General features: G+C 39.8%; 1 protein-coding gene across 1 annotated transcript in view; it reads left to right on the top strand.

The window, feature by feature from the left end:
- Nucleotides 1-23,194, top strand: part of FAM124A (family with sequence similarity 124 member A) — a 180,560-nt gene that overhangs the window by 129,249 nt on the left and 28,117 nt on the right. The gene's annotated exons all lie outside the window — the stretch shown is intronic.

Below are 23,194 nucleotides of genomic sequence, written 5' to 3'. Positions count from 1 at the left end.
GTAGCTTCTGCCGACTCTTGTGCTGTCAATAGCCCCACCAGGTGGATTTCAAGCTGCCAAGGCGGTGTCAGTGAACGCGGTGCTGTCACAAGCTGATAGCACCCGAGCGGTACTGCATGCAGTGGATAGAGGCATGAGCCTGGCCCGCTTTCCCATCCCCTTTTCCTGGGCCTGCTCTTCTGGTACTGAGGCAGGAGATAGATGGGCTCCAGGCTGAGCAGCTGGGGTTTGTCGCTTGTGGACAGATACTCCGAGACAGCAGGAGCCGGAGGAGCTGAGCCCTGCCCAGAAGAGAGATGGAGACCGCACATTTCTCACCCTCCAGGAGACCTGCCTGACTACACATACGCAGAAAGGTTCCTGGGAGGTCAAAAAAGGAGTGATGCCAACCTACCCATAGGCCTCTTCGCTGAAATCCATCTTGGCTAACAGATGCACACACACGTGGGAGGACCCGGAGATAACCAAACACGGACTCAGAGGCAGGCCAAGCAAGATGATTGGCCAAAGGAAACGCAGAAGAAATGCCCCAGATAAGTGATTCAAACTACCATGAGGGCGAGACTGTCTCTCTGAGCCCGCGCGTGTGTGCCCATTCACACGTACTCTTTCTCCTCCTAATAAACACTTTACTTGTTTCACTAATTTCCATCTCTTTGTGGGAATTTATTTCTCCAAAGCTGATGGGCCAGGGCCTTGTCACTGGCCACCGGTCCCTGGTGGACCAGTGGCTAGGATTCAACGCTCTCACTGCTGCCACCTGACTTCAGTCTCTGCCCGGGGAACCGAAATTCTGCTTCAAGCCACTGCAGGCCGAGGCCACCAGAGATCAGTATCGGAGCAGGGAGAAAGGTAGGAAAGACAAAGGACCTTTCCAAGCTCAGCAATATCAGGGTAGCAGTGCTGAGGTCACCACACCCCTTTTTTTGGTCATTATCACCAATCTAACGTGTGGTCCCCAAGCCCTGCTGGCAGAGAACAAACACATCCCTAGGTGCCTCCCTCAACCAGACGGTGACCCTGTGGCCTGGCTGCCCCTAACTGGTGACTTCATACCATCAGGCATGTATGTCCCTTTGGCCCACTCTGCAGCCTGGCAAGCGTACAGACCCCAGTGCTGTCTGGCCTTCTGGGCCCAAGCACCTGGGCAGATTACGCCTTCTATTTGTTCTAAAATGGGGACCTCAAGGGAGTAACAGGGGCTCCCCCCAGGGCTCCTCCCTCTGTTCACACAGACCAGACCTGATCAGCAAACACTGTGGAAGAGCAGACATCCAGCCAGGATACAGGAGGACACCCTCTCCCATGCACCTGCCCCAACTACCCCCTCCTTCTCCAGGCTGGCTCAACACTCCCCAGAAAAGGTCACCTCTCACTCTCTCCCATCAACTTTCTTTTATATTGGGAGGATGGATATTCGCAGCGAGTCCAGGGGGAGCTGCCTTGTCTGTTAGTGGGCCGCTTTCAGGACTTGGAACCTGAAGTCCTTAGAGCCCTCGTGGGCTGTCATCAGAATTTTGGAAAAACAAAGCCTGCAATTATTATTAATGTCCCTTGTAACGTTCTTTACACACACTAAAGGCTTTCGTGTACATTATCTCATTTGATACTCACAACGGTCTTTAAACTGGGGTACATGTATCACTGGGGGTCTCCGAAGACCCTCCAAGAGGAACACTGTGCCTGGATGGTTTTGAGGGAATCAATTTTTAGCTCTCAGCTTTCCTCTCCTACAACTAATCTGCTGAACATGCCCTTTGGCAGAGCTATTATGAGGGTCCCCTTTCCCATGTCTCCTTCTCCTCCTTTACAAGAGAAAGTAATGCCTCTCACTCATCCCAAACCTTACATTTAATTTTTATTATAGATCACCATGTGCCTTTCAGCATATAACTCAGAAGGAGTCCAAAAGATCCGATCAATCTTGCAGTTATAAAATGCCTTCTGTTTCCATCAACTTATTTTTGTGAGCGAGATTACCAAACACCTCCACCCACACACATGAAAATTAGAATGCAACTGAAGCTAAACCCTATCCCATTTAGCAATAATATTCTTGCGCTACACGTTTTAATAACATTAAGAAATATATTTTCAGTAAAATATGATTTATTTCATTATTTACCAAACTGTGTACTGTCAGTTGTGTTCTAACCAATAACTCATAACAATAACAATTCAAAAGAAATGTTTGTAACGGGCCTATGGTCACAGGAGATAAATTTTTTATATTTCAACTTACAGTCATATTTTTTGCTTCAGGGAAGTACGTGAGGCTCATGGAGCACACACTCAACTGCCTGCCTTACAGCCATGTCTGCTCCCCTGTGTATCATAAGTAGAGTTTCCCTTCCACAATAGACTCTCACTTTCCCAGCCAACTTGCAGTTATGGCATAGTCATATGACTAAGTCTGGCCAAAGAGCAATGATGGAAGTTTGCCACGGGGTTCTGGAAAAGATTTTCCTCCCTGATAAAAAGAGTGAGTGCCATTTCCCTTCCTGCATTTAGATGGGTAAGAGGATGTGAAGCCTGGAGCCACTGCAGCCATCATATAACTATGAGGGAAAGCCAAGAGAACTGAAGCAAAGGCAAGCAGAGACCTGACATTATTCACCTTCTAAACCAATGCTGGAAATACCTTCCTTCAGATTCCCCATTATAAGAAAAAACCAAAGCCTTGATGTTTACATTATTTTTAGTCAGGGATTCTATTGTTTTCAGCCCAAACAAATTCTGATATTGTCTCTATTCTATGCTAAGGGCTTGGGATTTTAGGTACCTTGGGAGCCAGCAGAAGATTTTAAGATTTTTAGCAGCAGACTGGCCTGTCTTTGAGAGCCATTTGGAGAACTGGAGGAGAGAATGAAGGCAGGGGACCAGTTACAATCACTAGTCATGATAACTCCTACCTTCACATACAGAGCTTTCAGTGAAATTTATTGTATTCTCTAACATGAGTGCTCAATTTTAACATTTTTATTAGTTAAAGAATAGAGCAAGCTGCTCTGCCAAACACTGCAGTCCACAGGTGAGTGGTCTGGGGGAAGTGAAGAGGGGACATGGGGCAACTCCGTAGCCCACAGCATGTGGTTTGCAAGGTTGTCCATTCTTTAACTTTTCCCAGGTGGTGGGAAGAGAAAAGGGAGAGAAGCCAGAGCAAACATCATTTAGTAGAAACCCGGAAGTTGCATACATCACTCCCACTCACATCCTATTGGCCCAAATTCAGTCACATGGCCATACACAGCTGCAAAGGAGGCTGGGAACTGTAGTTTAGAGCTGGAGGCCATGTGCCTGGCTAAAACTCACAGAGCTTCATTACTAAAAGGAAGAAGGAAAAGGGGCTATCAGAAGGCATTTTGCTTCAAAAGTATCCACAGTATAATTTAAGGTGTTTGGGGTTGGGCATCAGATTTCCTTAAAATTAGTCATTTATTTTAGGAGTAGAACAGGTGATATAAGACTCTGAGAGGTACATATTTGAAATAATTTTCATTTCACTGAATAAATATTATCATAGATTCAATGACATACAGATTGAATTAGCCTCTGAATGTAGAGCAGGTGTCAGGAAGGAAAAAGACAAAAAAACAGTCTGGTGCAGGGTCGGCACCCGCAATAACCAGCAGAGGGGGACAAGGAATGTGACCAGATCCACATACAATGATGCTCTCAATTTCTATCAAACCATGGTGAGAGAAAAAAGAAATGCCAGGGGCTTCCTTGGCGCAGTGGTTGAGAGTCCGCCTGCCAATGCAGGGGACACGGGTTCGTGCCCCGGTCCGGGAAGATCCCACATGCCGCGGAGCAGGTGGGCCCATGAGCCATGGCCACTGAGCCTGCGCATCTGAAGCCTGTGCTCCACAATGGGAGAGGCCACAAACAGTGAGAGGCCCGCGTACCACAAACACACACACACACACACACACACACACACACACACACAAAAAAAGAAAGATGCCAGGAAAAGATATTCCTAAAATATAACTGAATTCAAAAATGGAGCCCATGGGACTCCCCTGGTGGTCCAGAGGTTAAGACTTCACGTTCCCAATGCAGGGGGGCCTGGGTTCGACCCCTGGTCAGGGAACTAGAGCCTTCATGCCACAACTAACATATCCTGCATGCTGCACCTAAGACCCAGTGCAGCCAAATAATTAATTTAAAAAAAAATGGTGCCTGTAGGTGTAAGAGACCCTATGGTGGGCACATTCCTCCACCAGGCATCTGACTCACCGAGCATTCACTGATATCTGAAATGGATGGTCATTTGCCTGTGGCTTTAAAAATGGAAAAGAAGAAAAATATTTGAGCAGGAAATCCAGGCACAGCAATGACAGCTTGCTAAAGAGCTACTGCTTTACTTTCTATTCTCCCAGCTGCAAGAAATCATCAACACATCAAGGAAAAACATCGAAAGAGCTGATGAGTTGTCTTGTAAGAGCAAAAAACCCCACCATCTTTCCTGGCACAAATCAGTGCTCCACAGTGAAACTACAAGTCTGCTGGTGTCCAAGTTTTAAGTAAAGGATCTAATTTAACAGAAGAAGCAATCCCAGTGCTATTAAGCCCAATTTAATATTTATTTGTACCCAAAGGAGCAGGGACACTAAGTAGTTTCCTCTCCTTGAGAGGATATATTTGTAAAAGTGTTTTGTAAATTACAAACCATCGTGCAAATGCTATAGAGATGTACGCATACATCCCACATATATATGAATGTGTATTAATACTCCCCAGGAGCACCGAGAAGTTTCCTCCACTTGAAGGGTCTCTGAGATATTATATATAATGATGCTTTGTAAATGCTGAAGCACAACACACATGTAAGAAGCTGGTAGTATTTTATTTGATTTTTTTTTTAATTAAGGCAGGCAGTATATCCTACATGGGGCCTCCACACCCAGACCTACCCATCAGAGGCATCAGAGGAGAAAGTGACAGACGTACCAACAAAGCCAACGCCCACACAGCAAGGACTCAGAGCCTCATGGAAGCCACAGTCTTTTGCCATTTTGATAAATAAGACTCTTAAATCCAACCTAAGCAGCTGTGATTTGTTCCTTTTTTGTGCTCTGACAGGCTGAAGGAAAGGAAAATAAGGCTTTCCTTGCTTCTCTGTTTAATGAGGTATTACATTTACCCCCCAATTTAAATGAACAATTAATAAAACATCTAGCATCTTGCAGACTCCTGGAGATCAAAGGCAAATTGAACAATCCAAGATAATCATGTTTAGCAACATACTGTCTATTATCTTCCTTTCCATGTATAGACCAGGGGCTCCCTCCCCCACCACCAAAGCTGTGAAATAAAAGAGAAGGAAGAAAGTCTAGAACATATGTAATAAAGCACTTAAAGCAGACTGTCACCAGAAGTTACAGAGATAGAGATGAAAAAAGGTGTGTAGGTTCAAAGCATCACCGTAAACAGTCTTTTCCACAAAAACAATTACAATTAAAAATCTCCAAGTAGCAAAAACAGAGATCAACCCCAGCCAGCAGTCCATTCCTCTGAAGCAACATTAAAGGCAATCAAATTCAGGGTGCAACCAGGACTACGAATCATCCCTCGGAGTTGCCCCGACAGCACTCGCCCCTGAACTCTATCACACTTTACTGCTGCACACTCTATTTTCAAGGACTCCACAAAGGCAGCTTGCCTTGCGAGGCTCACCGAAGCCAGCTGGCCCTTCCCGTTGCCTGACTACACACGGCCAAATTGCCAAACAGTCTGGCCTCCTCGGCCTTCCATGTTGAGACCCTGCCCTCAACATCTATATGTTTGACTTTCATCCAATCCAAACTCTCACACTATACCCTGGGACTCCTAAACCCTTCCCAGAGCTGATTTGGCCTTCGAGTCATACTTGGAGCTTGTACCAGCAGTTCAAAACCACAACCATTCAGTTCAGCCAGAACACCACCTTGGCTCATTAGCAACTGTGCAGTTATTTGACATGTTATTGCATTCTGCCTTTATCTTGTACAAACTACTGGAAAGTAGGAATTTAACTGTTGATATTAGTGCCACAGGAATGACCTTCACCAGCACCAATGTTGGGAGCTTTTTCTTCAGCCTCACTGCCTCCACCCACCCTGGTTATTAAGGATCCATTTCTCTGTTTAGGGGCCCTGACAAGTGTCCTAGGCCATTAGAAAAGGGGTGGCCGCAGAGGATCCGCATCTCAGGGCCAGAGCAGGCATTCTGTCCACCGCCTCTGCCCAAACATTGATGGAAAGAATTATTACCCTTCCCCCAGCACAAGGGGCGTGCAGGGCTCCCTCAAAGTCAGCATAGCCTCTGTGGAGATGGATAGAAGCACATGCAAATTCCCTGTACTTTCTGCTCAATTTTGCTGTGAACCTAAGATGCTCTAAAGAAACTGAGTTTATTAATTTTTTTTAAAGTCAGTGGAAGGTCTATAGGCTTTGGCTTGGCTCCCTACATGCCTTCCTGGTGTTCACGGTGCACCAGGGCTGGGTCACACGCCCTGCCCCGAAGCTGGCCACTTCCTCTCCTCCTCTCCTGTTCCATAGGTTTGCTCCCTTCCACTCAGACCCCACAGAGCCTCCTAAATCTATGCCACTGTGGTAGGCAGAAAAATGTTTCCCAAAGATGTCCTCATTCCTGGACTCTCTGAATACATTAGGTTACATACATGGAGGGAACTAAGGAGGAGTTAAGGTTGCAAATCAACTGACCTTAATACTGGGGTGAGTCCAATGTTATCACAAAAGTCCTTACAAGTGGAAGAAGATGGCAGAAGAGAATCAGAGAAAGAGATGTGACAACAAAAGCAGCATCAGAGATACACTATGTTGCTGTCTTTGAAGATGGAAGAATGGGCCAGAAGTAAAAAGATAGGGACAATATCTAGAAGCTGGAAAGGCAAGAAAACAGATTCTCCCCTTGAGCCTTCAGAAAGGAATGCAGCTCTGCCAACATCTTAATTTTAGCCCATCTTAATTTTAGTCTGTAATTTCAGACTTCTGAATCACAGAACTATAAGATAATAAATTTGCATTGTTTCAAGGCACTAAATTTGTGGTTATTTGTGACAGCAGCAATAGGAAACTAGCACATCATTTTTCAGCCACTTCTTCCCCCTTTGCTCTCCAATGATAATAATCCTTCTACTTGAACAATGTGCATCCTTCTCACGAACTGGATGGGGGGGATGCAGGCGGGGCACAGTGATTAATACTTCAAGGGGTTCTCTTGGCTCTCTAGAGATATGAAGCACAAGCATCATAAGTATTACACGCTTGGAAGATTTGGCATTCCACAACTGGTGAATAAAGATTCACTTCAGGGCTTCCCTGGTGGCGCAGTGGTTAAGAATCCAACTGCCAATGCAGCGAACACGGGTTCGAGCCCTGGTCTGGGAAGATCCCACATGCCGCGGAGCAACTAAGCCTGTGCACCACAACTACTGAGCCCGCACTCTACAGCCCATGTGCCACAACTACTGAAGCCTGTGCGCCTAGAGCCTGTGCTCTGCAACAACAGAAGCCACCGCAGTGAGAAGCCCACTCGCGGCAACTAGAGAAAGCCCGCGCACAGCAACGAAGACCCAACGCAGCCAAAAATAAATAAATAATATAAATAAATTTTTTTAAAAAAAGATTCACTTCAAACCAGGTGTCTCAGTCAAATGCTTATACAATCAAATACACAGCCTGGCTATGGATTTTATTAATGCTTATTATTGATAAAAACTCTTAATCAATTAAATAGATGTATACTTAACTCTCTCTCTCTCTCTCTCTCAGCCCAAAAGCCAGTTTAATGAAGATATACTAGAAGCATTCCCATGAAGGTCAGAAACAAGAGGACAAGGCCATCCACTATCACCTCAATTATTTATTTAACCTTGTTCTGGGGTACTAGCCAATGCAATCAACCAGTAGGAAAAAAAAAAAGGACATATAAAAATTGGAATGGGAAAGACAAAATTATACTTATTTGCAGAGTATAAGATTGTTCACATGAAAAAACTAAGAGAACCAAAACTATTATAAACTAACAAAAAAGAATTCAAGGGTTCTGGTCCAACATGGCAACACAGGAAGCTCCTGAACTCACCTCCTCTGACAGACACACCAAATCTATAGCTACACATGGAACAATTCCCTCTGACTGAGTGACTCCTACACACTGGGCAACTGAGGAAAAACCCACATCAAAAAGAGTAGGAAAAGCTGAGACACACTCTCACCATAAACCCTACCCCCGCAGAGAAACATATAACTGGGAGGAAACTCACAACCCCAGATTCTCCCTGAGGAGTGAAGGGTTTGAACCCAACATCTAGTGCCCCAACTTCCACCTGACTTCCACCTGAGCGTCAGGCCCCCAAACATCTCACTCTGAAAGCCCCTGAGGAATGCATCCACGACAACAACAAGATGATGCAAAGACCCAGTTCTTACAAGGCTCATGAGGATTCACAATGGCTGTCCCCCCAGGGATCAGTCCAGAGGCAGTAGACACATACGCCCATCTTTAAATCTTTCCCTGAAAGAGGCCTATCTGCATACTTTAAAAGCTGCTACCTGAAGGTCAGGCTTCTAATTTAGCACACATCTAGGAATAGACTGCAGTTCTCCCTGCAGACCAGGGAAGCCAGCAGGTGCCATCTTCACACTTTCCCTCTGCCCTGCTCCAGGTCATTGGTGTCTCCTTGAAAGGACCTGTGCACATGTCTGGGGCCCTGGCTTTTGGAGATGCTGCCCCAAGGACACAAATCTTTATAACCTTGGTCTGGTGGCCAGAGGGGCTCGAGTTCCAGGTTCCACAGAATTGTAGCAAAAAAAGAAACACTTCTTAACCAGGTGTCCCTCTCAGGACACAGCAGAGGGAAATGCCCAGCCTCACTCTGTCCCTGAGAGATGTTCACCAGCATACTTTAAAAGTTGCTGCTTGAGTGTACAGTATCCAATGAGCCTGCATCAAGATGCTTACTGAAATCCTCCCCTCTGGGACACTGATAGGTCTTGGCATACCCCCAACTACTGGGAGTCATTAAGAACAAAGAGGGTGGCTTGGACAAACACAAAGATTTGAGAAACAACAAAGAGCTAGGGCCAGTCTAAATGATAAGTTTCATTTTCTCCACAAGACCACTCCATCAAGACTGGGAAAGGTGGCTGCCTTATCTAAAGCACAGAAATCGTAAAAGCTGGTTCTTTGAGAAGATAAATAAAATTGATAAACCATTAGCCAGACTCATCAAGAAAAAAAGGGAGAAGACTCAAATCAATAGAATTAGAAATGAAAAAGGAGATGTAACAACTGACTCTGCAGAAATACAAAAGATTATTAGAGATTACTACAAGCAACTCTATGGCAATAAAATGGACAACCTGGAAGAAATGGACAAATTCTTAGAAATGCACAACCTGCCAAGACAGAACCAGGAAGAAATAGAAAACATGAACAGACCAATCACAAGCACTGAAATTGAAACTGTGATTAAAAATCTTCCAACAAACAAAAGCCCAGGACCAGATGGCTTCACAGGCGAATTCTATCAAACATTTAGAGAAGAGCTAACACCTATCCTTCTGAAACTCTTCCAAAAGATAGCAGAGGTAGGAACACTCCCAAACTCATTCTACGAGGCTACCATCACCCTGATACCAAAACCAGACAAAGACGTCACAAAGAAAGAAAACTATAGGCCAATATCACTGATGAACATAGATGCAAAAATCCTCAACAAAATACTAGCAAACAGAATCCAACAGCACATTAAAAGGATCATACACCATGATCAAGTGGGGTTTATTCCAGGAATGCAAGGATTCTTCAATATACGCAAATCAATCAACGTGATACACCATATCAACAAACTGAAGGAGAAAAACCATATGATCATCTCAATAGATGCAGAGAAAGCTTTTGACAAAATTCAACACCCATTTATGATAAAAAACCCTGCAGAAAGTAGGCATAGAGGGAACTTTCCTCAATATAATAAAGGCAATATATGACAAACCCACAGCCAGCATTGTTCTCAATGGTGAAAAACTGAAACCATTTCCACTAAGATCAGGAACAAGACAAGGTTGCCCACTCTCACCACTCTTATTCAACCTAGTTTTGGAAGTTCTAGCCACAGCAATTAGAGAAAATAAAGAAATAAAAGGAATCCAAATAGGAAAAGAAGAAGTAAAGCTGTCACTGTTTGCAGATGACATGATACTATACATAGAGAATACTAAGGATGCTACCAGAAAACTACTAGAACTAATCAATGAATTTGGTAAAGTAGCAGGATACAAAGTTAATGCACAGAAATCTCTGGCATTCTTATACAATAATGATGAAAAATCTGAGAATGAAATTAAGAAAACACTCCCATTTACCATTGCAACAAAAAGAATAAAATATCTAGGAATAAACCTACCTAAGGAGACAAAAGACTTGTATGCAGAAAACTATAAACACTGATGAAAGAAATTAAAGATGATACAAATAGGTGGAGAAATATACCATGTTCTTGGATTGGAAGAATCAACATAGTGAAAATGACTCTATTACCCAAAGCAATCTACAGATTCAATGCAATCCCTATCAAACTACCACTGGCATTTTTCACAGAACTAGAACAAAGAATTTCACAATTTGTATGGAAACACAAAAGACCCCGAATAGCCAAAGCAATCCTGAGAACGAAAAATGGAGCTGGAGGAATCAGGCTCCCTGACTTCAGACTATACTACAAGGCCACAGTAATCAAGACAGTATGGTACTGGCACAAAAACAGAAATATAGATCAATGGAACAGGATAGAAAGCCCAGAGATAAACCCCCACACATATGGTCACCTTATCTTTGATAAAGGAGGGAAGGAAACACAGTGGAGAAAAGACAGCCTCTTCAATAAGTGGTGCTGGGAAAACTGGACAGCTACCTGTAGAAGTATGAAATTAGAACACTCCCTAACACCATACACAAAAATAAACTCAAAATGGGTTAAAGACCTAAATGTAAGGCCAGACACTATCAAACTCTTAGAGGAAAACATAGGCAGAACACTCTATGACATCAATCACAGCAAGATCCTTTTTGACCCATCTCCTAAGGAAATGGAAATAAAAACAAAAATAAACAAATGGGATCTAATGAAACTTAAAAGCTTTTGCACAGCAAAGGATACCATAAACAAGACCAAAAGACAACCCTCAGAATGGGAGAAAATATTTGCAAATGAAGCAACTGACAAAGGATTAATATCCAAAATTTATAAGCAACTCATGCAGCTCAATAACAAAAAAACAAACAGCCCAATCCAAAAATGGGCAGAAGAACTAAATAGACATTTCTCCAAAGAAGATATACAGATAGCCAACAAACACATGAAAGAATGCTCAACATCATTAATCATTAGAGAAATGCAAATCAAAACTACAATGAGATATCATCTCACACCGGCCAGATTGGCCATCATCAAAAACTCTAGAAACAATAAATGCTGGAGAGGGTGTGGAGAAAAGGGAACACTCTTGCACTGTTGGTGGGAATGTAAAATGATACAGCCACTATGGAGAACAGTATGGAGGTTCCTTAAAAAACTACAAATAGAACTACCATATGACCCAGCAATCCCACTACTGGGCATATACCCTGAGAAAACCATAATTCAAAAAGAGTCATGTACCAAAATGTTTATTGCAGCTCTATTTATGATAGCCAGGACATGGAAGCAACCTAAGTGTCTATCAACAGATGAATGGATAAGGAAGATGTGGCACATATATACAATGGAATATTACTCAGCCATAAAAAGAAATGAAACTGAGTTATTTGTAATGAGGTGGATAGACCTGGAATCTGTCATACAGAGTGAAGTAAGTCAGAAGGACAAAAACAAATACCGTATGCTAACACATATATATGGAATCTAAAAAAAAAAAAAAATGTCATGAAGAGATTAGTGGTAGGATGGGAATAAATCACAGACCTACTAGAGCATGGACTTGAGGATATGGGGAGGGGGAAGGGTAAGATGTGACGATGTGAGAGAGTGGCAGGGACATATACACACTACCAAATGTAAATTAGATAGCTAGTGGGAAGCTACAGCATAGCACAGGGAGTTCACCTCTGTACTTAGTGACCACCTAGAGGGGTGGGATAGGGAGGGTGGGAGGGAGGGTGACAAAAGAGGGAAGAGTTATGGGAACATATGTATATGTATAACTGATTCACTTTGTTGTAAAAGAGAAACTAACACACTATTGTAAAACAGTTATACTCAAATAAAGATGTTAAAAAAATTTAAAAATAAATAAATTAATTAATTAAAAAAATAAATAAATAAAGCACAGAAATCAATACAGAGAGTCAAGGAAAATAAAGAAACAGAGGAGTATGTGCCAAACAAAAAGCAAAATAAAACATCAATAAAAAAATTTAATGAATAGAGGTAACTGATTTATCTGATAAAGAGTTCAAAATAATGGTCATAAAGATACTCACCAAGGTCAGGAGAACAATGAATGAACAAAGTGAGAATTTCAACAGAGATAGAAAATACAAAAGTACCAAACAGAGATCACAGAGCTAAAGAATAGAATAACTGAACTGAAAAGTTCAACAATAGAGGGGTTCCACATCAGAGTAGATCAAGTGAAAGAAAGGATCAGCAAACTTGAAGAGAGGGCAATGAAATCTATTTAATCAGAGGAACAAACAGAAAAAATAATGAAAAAGAGTATAAATTGCTTAAGAGACTTATGGGACACCATCAAATGGACCAGTATTTGCATTATATGGGTTCCAGAAGGAGAAGAGAGAGAAAAGGGGGCAGAAAGATTATTCAGAGAAATAATGGCTCAAAACATGCATAACATGGAGAAAGAAACAGACATCCAGATTCAGGAAACCTGGAGAGTGTTTATAAAGATGAATCCAGACATATATACACTACCAAATGTAAAATAGATAGCTAGTGGGAAGCAGCCTCATAGTACAGGGAGATCAGCTCGGTGGTTGGTGACCACCTAAAGGGGTGAGATAGGGAAGGTGGGAGGGAGGGAGAGTTTCTTCAGCAAGAAACTTTCTATAAAGTTTCTTCAGCAGAAACTTTATAGGCCAAGAGGGAGTGGAAATATACTCAAAGTTCTGAAAGAGAAAACTGTGAACCAAGAATACTCTACCCATGGGCTTCCCTGGTGGCGCAGTGGTTGAGAGTCCGCCTGCCGATGCAGGGGATGTGGGTTTGTGCCCCAGTCTGGAAAGATCCCACATGCTGCGGAGAGGCTAGGCCCGTGAGCCATGGCTGCTGAGCCTGCACGTCCAGAGCCTGTGCTCTGCAATGGGAGAGGCCCGCGTAATGCAAAAAAAAAAAAAAAAAAAAAGAATACTCTACCCAGCAAATCTGTCCTTCAGAATTGCAGGCAAAACTGAGTTTTCTAGAAAAGCAAAAGCTAAAGGAATTCATCACCACTAGACCAGCCTTACAAGAAATGTTAAAGGGATTCCTTCAAGCTGAAACGAAGGATACTAATTAGTAACAGGAAAACATATAAAGGTATAATCTCACTGGTAAAGGTAAAAATATAAATTCAGAATAATGTAATGGTGGTGGGCAAATCACTTTTAAATCTAGTATGAAAGTTAAAAGACGAAAGTAGTAAAAATAACTATAACTTCAATAATTTGTTAAAGGATACCCAAAGTATAAAGATGTAAACTGTGATGTCAAAAACATAAAACATGAGGGTGGGGGCAAGAATAAAAATACAGAGCTTTAGTATGCATTTGAACTTAAGTTGTTATCAGATTAAACGTCATAAATAAGACATTTTATATAAGCCTCATAATAACCAGAAAGCAAGAACCTATAATAGTTACACAAAAGAGAAAAAGAAAGGAATCTAAGCATACCACTACAGAAAACCATCAAATCACAAAGCAAGAGACAAAGAAGAAAGGAACAAAGAAATTACAAACAACCAGAAAACCATTAACCAAATGGCAATAGTAAGCCAATTCCTACCAAAAATGTAAATGAACTAAATTCTCCAATCAAAAGATATAGAGGTTGATTTAAAAAAAAAAAAAAAAAAAAGCCCAAGCTCCAACTACATGCCACCAACCAGAGATTCACCTCAGCTTTAAGGACACACAGACTGAAAGTGAAGGGATGGAAAAGAATATTCCATGCAAATGGAAACCAAAAGAAAGCTGGGGATATTATACATATATCAGACAAAATAGACTTTAAGAAAAAGACTGTAATAAGAGACAGAAAAGGTAATTCTGTAATGATAAAGGGGTCAATCCAACAAGAGGATATAAAATTTGTAAATATTTATGCACCCAACATAGGAGCATATAAATTTATAAAGCAAATATTAACAGACCTAAGGGAAGAAATAGACAGTTATGCATAATAGTAGGGGACTTCAATACCCCACTTCCAAAAATGGATAGATCACCCAGGCAGATTGAGTTGTATGAGTTCCTTATATATTTTGGATATTAACCCCTTATCAGTTATATAATTTTCAAATATTTTGTCCCATTCAGTAGACTGCATTTTCATTTTGTTGATGGTTTCCTTAGCAGTGTAGAAGCTTTTTAGTTTGATGGAGTCCCACTTGTTTATTTTTGCTTTTGTTGCTTGTTGCTCTGGTGTTGTATCCAAAAAAAATCATCGCCAAGACCAATGTCAAGGAGCTTACCCTACAGTTTTATGGTTTCAGGTCTGACGTTCAAGTATCTAATCCATTTTGAGTTGACTTTTGTGTATGGTGTAAGATAGGGGTCCAGTCATACAACTTAATAGCAGTAATCAATAAGGAAACATTAGACTTACACTACATACATTTGACCAGATGGATTTAACACACACTTACAAAATGTTGCAACCAAAAGCAGCAGAATATACATTCTTCTCAAGCACACATGAAACAATCTCCAGGATAGATCATATGTTTCAGGATACAAAAATGAATATACAGTTGCATTCCTACACAAATAATAACAAACTATCAGAAAGAAGAACTAAGAAAACAGTTCTATTTACAATTGCATCAGAAAGAATACTTAAAAATAAATTTCACCAAGGAGATGAAAAATCTGTACACTGAAAAACTAAGTCATTGCTGAAAGAAATTGAGGAAGACACAAATGAATGGAAAGATATTCTGAACTCATGGATTGGAAGAATTTGTTAAAATGTCCATATTACCCAAAGCAATCTACATATTCAATGCAATCTCTAACAAAATTTCAATTTTTTTTCACATAAATAGAAAAAACAATTCTAAAATTTGTATGGAACTACAAAAGACCCCCACATAGCCAAGAAATCTTGAGAAAAGAGGACAAACCCAAAAGCTTCTCACTTCCTGACTTGAAACTATATTACAAAGCTATAGTGATCAAAACAGTATGGTACTGGCATAAAAATAACACATAGATCAAAGAAACAGCGAGTCCAGAAATAAACCCACACATATATGGTCAATTAATTTTCAACAAAGGAGACAAGAATATACAATGGAGAAAGGATAGTCTCTTCAATAAATGGTGCTGGGAAAACTGGACACCCATGTGCAAAAGAATGAAACTGTACTCCTATCTTACACCATACACAAAAGTCAAGTCAAAATGGATTAGAGACTTAAATGTCAGACCTGAAACCATAACACTCTAGGGTAAGCTCCTTGACATTGGTCTTGGCAATGATTTTTTTGGATACAACACCAGAGCAACAAAAGCAAAAATAAACAAGTGGGACTCCATCAAACTAAAAAGCTAAAAACTAAACACAGCTAAGGAAACCATCAACAAAATGAAAATGCAGTCTACTCTGACTGAAAGAGAGAATATGTTTCCACAAAAGAAAAAAAAAAGTATAACCTTGAATTAATTAAAGTTATTGAAGAACAATTAAAGTGTTTTGAAAAGATTTTTTTTAAATGCAGTCTACTGAATGAGAGAAAATATTTGCAAATTATATATCTCTGATAAGGGGTTAATATCCAAAATATATAAAGAACACATACAACTCAATAGCAAAAAAAATCTGATTTTAAATCAAGCAGAGAAACTTAATAGACATTTTTCCAAAGAAGACATACAAATGGCCAACAAGTACATGAAAAAGTGCTCAACACCACTAATCACTCTGAAAATGCAAATCAAAACCATAATGAGATATCACCTCATACCTGTTAGAATGGCTGCTATCAAAAAGACAAGAAATAACAAGCGTTGGTTAGGATACAAATAAAAGGCAACTCTTGTACACTATTAGTAAGAATGCAAATTATCAGCCGCTATGGAAAACAGTACAGTGGTCCCTCAAAAAATTAAAAATAGAACTATCACATGATCCAGCAATTCCACTTCTGGGTATTTACCCAAAGGAAAAAAAATTACTATCTCAAAATGATATCTGCACCCCCATGTTCACTGCAGCATTATTTATAACAACCAAGACATGGAAAGAACCTGTCTATCAACAGATGAATGGATAAAGAAAATGTGGTATATATAAATACATACAATGGAATATTATTCAGCCATAAAATGAATAAATATTGCCATTTGCAACAACATGGATGCAACTTGAGGGCGTTATGCTAAGTGAAATAAGTCAGAGGAAGACAAATGTCATCTGATCTCACTTATTTGTGGAATCTAAAAGAAAAAAAATCCCCAATGCAGAAAAAGGCAACAGATTGGTGGTTGGCAGAGGCAGGAATGGGGGCTAGGGGAAATGGGTGAAAGGGGTTAAAAGGTACAGACTTCCAGTTATAAGGTAAATAAGTTCTGCATAGGTAATGTATAGCATGGTGACTGAAGTTAATAAAACTATATTATATATTTGAAAGCTGCCAAGAGACTATATCTTAAAATCTCATCACAAGGAAAATAAATTGTAACTGTGATATTGTGAATTATAAGAAGTATGTGCTTGGTCATTCAAATGACCAAAGTATATTTCTCATATACATTTGGTCTTTGCCCTTGGTTCTTGGCTCACAGCTCCTAAAACGCTTAAAATTTCCTGAGATTAGAGCAATGGGGGCATCTTTTATTATAATATTTGGTCTCTTTTCCTCAGTTCCTAAAATCACTTCAGAGCCACAAAGGTGAAATGGGTGTCATGTTATTCATAACAATCCCCTTTCCACCACAATTGTGTTTATGTTAATGAGGTGACTTTTGCAAAGCACTTAAGGATGGGACTGGTGGCCTGGGAAACCCAACTTTAAACAGACAGATGGAACTTTCAGTCTCACCCCCTGATTTCCAGAGATGGGAGAGGGGCTGAAGGCTGAATCAACCACCAATGACCAGTGATTTTACCAATCATGCCTATGTAATAAAGCCTCTAGAAAAACCCAAAAGGAGGGGGTTCGAAGAGCTTCCAGTTTGGGGAACCAGACTGCTTCCATGTGCCACCATGCCAGCACCAAACTCCACCAAGACAGAACCTCTTTTGTTCAGGACTTTGCTCTATGTATCTCTTTATCTGGCTGTTGATTCGTGTCCTTTACCATCCTTTGTAATAAGTCAGTAACCTAATGAGTAAACAGGTTTCCTGAGTTTCTGTGAGCTGCTCTAGCAAATTAATTGAACCCAAGGAGGGGGTTGTGGGAACCTCCAATCTGTAGCTGGTCGATCAGAAGCACAGGTAACAACCTGGGCTTGTGATTGGCATCTGAGGTGGAGGGTGGCCTTGTGGGACTGAGCCCTTAACCTGTGGAATCTGATTCTATCTCCAGGTAGGTAGTGTCAGAACTGTGTTAAACTGTAGGATATCCAGCTGGTGTCAGAGAACTGCTTGCTTGCTGGTGGTGTGGAAACACCCCCCCACACACACATACACATTGGAAATTAGGTGCAAAACCTTTCAGTAACTATGTGAGGTGATAGACGTTAACTAAACTTACTGTGGTGATCATTTCACAATATATACATATCAAAATAGTATGTTGTACTCCAAAATTTATAAGCAACTCATGCAGCTCAATAACAAAAAAACAAACAACCCAATCCAAAAATGGGCAGAAGAACTAAATAGACATTTCTCCAAAGAAGATATACAGATAGCCAACAAACACATGAAAGAATGCTCAACATCATTAATCATTAGAGAAATGCAAATCAAAACTACAATGAGATATCATCTCACACCGGCCAGATTGGCCATCATCAAAAACTCTAGAAACAATAAATGCTGGAGAGGGTGTGGAGAAAAGGGAACACTCTTGCACTGTTGGTGGGAATGTAAAATGATACAACCACTATGGAGAACAGTATGGAGGTTCCTTAAAAAACTACAAATAGAACTACCATATGACCCAGCCATCCCACTACTGGGCATATACCCTGAGAAAACCATAATTCAAAAAGAGTCATGTACCAAAATGTTTATTGCAGCTCTATTTACGATAGCCAGGACATGGAAGCAACCTAAGTGTCCATCAGCAGATGAATGGATAAGGAAGATGTGGCACATATATACAATGGAATATTACTCAGCCATAAAAAGAAATGAAACTGAGTTATTTGTAATGAGGTGGATAGACCTGGAATCTGTCATACAGAGTGAAGTAAGTCAGAAGGATAAAAACAAATACCGTATGCTAACACATATATATGGAATCTAAAAAAAAAAAAAAAAAGTCATGAAGAGATTAGTGGTAGGATGGGAATAAAATACAGACCTACTAGAGCATGGACTTGAGGATATGGGGAGGGGGAAGGGTAAGCTGTGACAATGTGAGAGAGTGGCAGGGACATATACACACTACCAAATGTAAATTAGATAGCTAGTGGGAAGCTGCAGCATAGCACAGGGAGTTCACCTCTGTGCTTTGTGACCACCTAGAGGGGTTGGATAGGGAGGGTGACACAAGAGGGAAGAGTTATGGGAAAATATGTATATGTATAACTGATTCACTTTGTTGTAAAGGAGAAACTAACACACTATTGTAAAACAGTTATACTCAAATAAAGATGTTAAAAAAATTAAAAAAAAAAAGACCTCATGAAAAAAAAAATAGTATGTTGTACATCTTAAACTATACAGTGTTCTATATCTACTGTATCTCAATAAAACTGGAAAAAAAGAATTCAGTAAGGTAGCTGGCTACAATATTAACATATAGAAATCAACAGCCTTCATATATACAAACCACCAATAATTAGAAGGAAAAAAATGGAAGAAAAGATCCTGTTGCCCATAGCAATAATTTTAAAATTCCTAAGAATAAACTTAAGGGAAAAATTATAAGATATGTATAAAGAAAACTTTAAATCACTGCTTAGGGACAGAAAAGACTTCGGCAAATGGAAATGCCTACTATATTCTTGGATAGGAAGTCTCTATAACATAAAAATATTATCAGTTCTTCCTATGTTAGTGCATAAATTTAATGTGATTTCATTTAAATAGCAATAAGATTTTTTAATGGACCAGTGGATTCTAAGTTTATATGGAAAAACAAACAAACGAGTAACCAGGAAAATAATTAGGGGGAACCATCCCTATCAGATATTTAAACATAAACCTAGTAATGAAAATAAAAACAAAAATAAAGAAATGAGACCTAATTAAACTTAAAAGCTTCTGCACAGCAAAGGAAACCATAAACAAAATGAAAAGACAACCCACAGAATGGGAGAAAATATTTGCAAACAGTGCAATTGAGAAGGGATTAATCTCCAAAATATACAAACAGCTCATGCAGCTCTATATCAAAAAAACAAACAACATAATCAAAAATGGGCAGGAGATCTAAATAGACATTTCTCCGAAGAAGACATACAGATGGCTAAAAAGCATGTGAAATGATGCTCAACATCATTAATTACTAGAGAAATGCAAATCAAAACTACAATGAGGTATCACCTCACACCGGTCAGAATGGCCATCATCAAAAAGTCTGCAAACAATAAATGCTGGAGAGGGTGTGGAGAAAAGGGAACCTTCATACACTGTTAGTGGGAATGTAAATTGGTACAGCCACTATGGAGAATAGTAAGGAGGTTCCTTTAAAAACTAAAATAGAGCTACTTATATGAGCCAGCAATCCCAATTCTGGGCATATATCTGGAGAAAACCATAATTCAAAAAGATACATGCACCCCAATGTACACTGCAGCACAATTTACAATAGCCAAGACATGGAAACAACCTAAGTGTCCACTGACACATGAATGGATAAAGAAGATGTTGTCCATATATACAGTGGAATACTACTCAGCCATAAAAAAGAATGAAATAATGCCATTTGCAGCAACATGGATGGACGTAGAGATTATCATACTAAATGAAGTAAGTTAGACAGAGAAAGAAAAATATCATATGACATCACTTATATGTGGAATCTGAAAAAATTGATACAAATGAACTTATTTACAAAACAGACACAGACTTCAGAGACTTCTAAAACAAACTTATGGTTACCAAAGGGGAAAGGTGGTGGGGAGGGATAAATTAGGAGTTTGGTACTGACATACACACACTACTATATATAAAATAGATAATCAACTAGGACCTACTGTACAGCACAGGGAACTCTACTCAATATTTGGTAATAATCTATATGAAAAAAGAATCTGAAAAAGAATGGATATATGTGTATGTATAACTGAATCACTTAGCTGTATCCCTGAAACTAACACAACATTGTAAATCAACTATACACCAATATAAGATAAAAATTAAATTAAAAATCAAAATAGGTAATTTCCTGGCGGTCCAGTGGTTAGGTCTCTGAGCTTCCACTTCAGGGGGCACGGGTTTGATCCTTGGTCAAGGAACTAAGATCCCACGTGCCACGTGGCACAGCCGGAAAAAAAAAAAAGAAGAAAAAAATTTAAAATTTAAAATTAAAAAAAAAAAAAAGTACTCAACAGTGTGGACCTAGTACATAAATAACTGTACAGATCAAAGACAGAACTGAAATGAACCCAGATACACAGAGGAAATTATTATATAATAATAAGATTTTCAAATCAGTGTGGAAAAGATAATGGTAAATTAACTGGGTGGTTATCTGAAAAAAAAATTGGGACCATGTGTTATACCTTACACCAGAAAAAAATTCCAGGTGGTTAAAATATTTAAATGTAAAAAATAAAATAATAAAGCAGGAGAAATCACAGGAGAATTCTTTTACAGTCTCAGAGCAAGGAAGGCCCAAGTATGGTAACAAAAAGGAAAAGCAGACAAATTTTGTTACATAAAACTTGAGATTTTTCGAGACAAGTATCATCATAAGCAATGTAAAATCCAAATGTCAAACTGTGGGGAGGGCCAGGAATCATCTGTAGTTTATATCTCAAAGAGCTGATTTTACTCATATACAAAGAATTCCTATACATCAATAAGAAAAATTAACAGAGCAAAAGAATATGATGAGACATAAGAAAATGTGCCAAATGCAGGTGGGATTAATATTGCTAATCAACTGACCTTAGAATTGGGGTGAACCCAGCTCATCACAAGGATTCTTAAAATTATAAGGAGGAGGCAGAGAGGTTCAGAGAAAAAGACATAACCATAGAAACAGGGTCAGAAATGTGCATCCATAATAATAAAAGAAATGCATTCATAAGAAAAGAAATCCACATTAAAAACCACACTTAGATTCCATTCTTAATCTGTTACATTGGAAAATACCAAAAAGTTTTAGGACAACTTTAATGTCAAGAATGTGGGGAAAGAGGCATTGTCATATACAGCAGGTGAGAGGGTACTAGTACAACCTCTATAGGATGACAGTTTGGCAATATCTAATAAAAATCACATGTATTTAATGCTATCAAATAGCAATTCCAATCAAATAATTTATCCTACAGACATACTAGTACATATGAGAAATAATGCATGCATTAAAGCATTGTTTATAGTAATAGGAAAAATCACAAATGAACCAAATGTCCATTAATAGGGCACTAGTTAAATGAATTCTGACAATGGAATATTACACAGCTGTAAAAAAGAAATAAGGAAGGTCTTTACTGACATGGAACAATTTCTGAGATATATAATTAAATGAGAAAATCAAGGAGCAGAATAGTGCCTACAGTATGCTTGATTTTTTTAAAAGGGAAAAAGGACATACATATATGGTAAAAAGTTTTAAATGCAAATATGAATATGATTTTATATGTATACACACACGCATGCATGCACACACACACGTAACAGTTGGCATGAACAGAACTGAAACACAGGAGACCACTACTATTGGCTGCCTCTGAAGAGCAGACCTGGGAGTTAAGGACAGAAGAATGAGAGAATATTTTCAATGTATACTGTTTTGTGCCTCTCTAATTTTGCAACCTTATAATTATAATACCTTTTCTAAAAATAAAATATAAATGGGGCTTCCCCGGTGGCGCAGTGGTTGAGAATCTGCCTGCTAATGCAGGGGACACGGGTTCGAGCCCTGGTCTGGGAGGATCCCACAGGACGCGGAGCAACTAGGCCCATGAGCCACAACTACTGAGCCTGCGCGTCTGGAGCCTGTGCTCCGCAACAAGAGAGGCCGCGATAGTGAGAGGCCTGCGCACTGCGATGAAGAGTGGCCCCCGCTTGCCACAACTAGTGGAAGCCCTCGCACAGAAACGAAGAGCCAACACAGCCAAAATAAATAAGTAAATAAACTCCTACCCCCAACATCCTCAAAAAAAACCCACAATGTTATGACACATCAATTGAAAAAAAAAAAAAATATATATATATATATATATAAATGAAAGGTTGTGCCTAAAAAGAGAATGTATAACTTGGGATTTTATTATTTTTGAGCCCTCTGAAATTGGAATGGCTCCTCTACCCATAGGTCTCATACTATACTTTTACTGCTTAGTTGATACCAACCAAGTAGGAGTTAAGCTGAGGATACGCTGCATTTGGGTCTAGTGGTATATACTTATATGTTGTTTTGCAGTTTCTTGACTGTACATAGTTAAGTCATGGCTGGTGTCACAGGCTAAGAACAGCTTCCAGAAAGGTCCCCATCAGCCCACGGGTCATACTGGCATATGAACACATCCTTTTTGGCACCTGACACTACAAGAACTTGGGTGGTCAGAGAGAAATAAGGCTTGAAATGTCCTAAGCCCAAAGCTTGTCTCGGGAAAATCCTTCCAAAACCCCAGACATGTAAAAATGTGAGCAGAGAATTCAGTTCTCATAGGG

This window comes from Kogia breviceps, chromosome 16 (genome assembly GCF_026419965.1).
Source record: "Kogia breviceps isolate mKogBre1 chromosome 16, mKogBre1 haplotype 1, whole genome shotgun sequence".
Classification (NCBI taxonomy): Eukaryota; Metazoa; Chordata; class Mammalia; order Artiodactyla; family Physeteridae; genus Kogia; species Kogia breviceps.
Note: the sequence above shows the minus strand (reverse complement) of the source record. Positions and strands in the feature narration are given on the sequence as shown.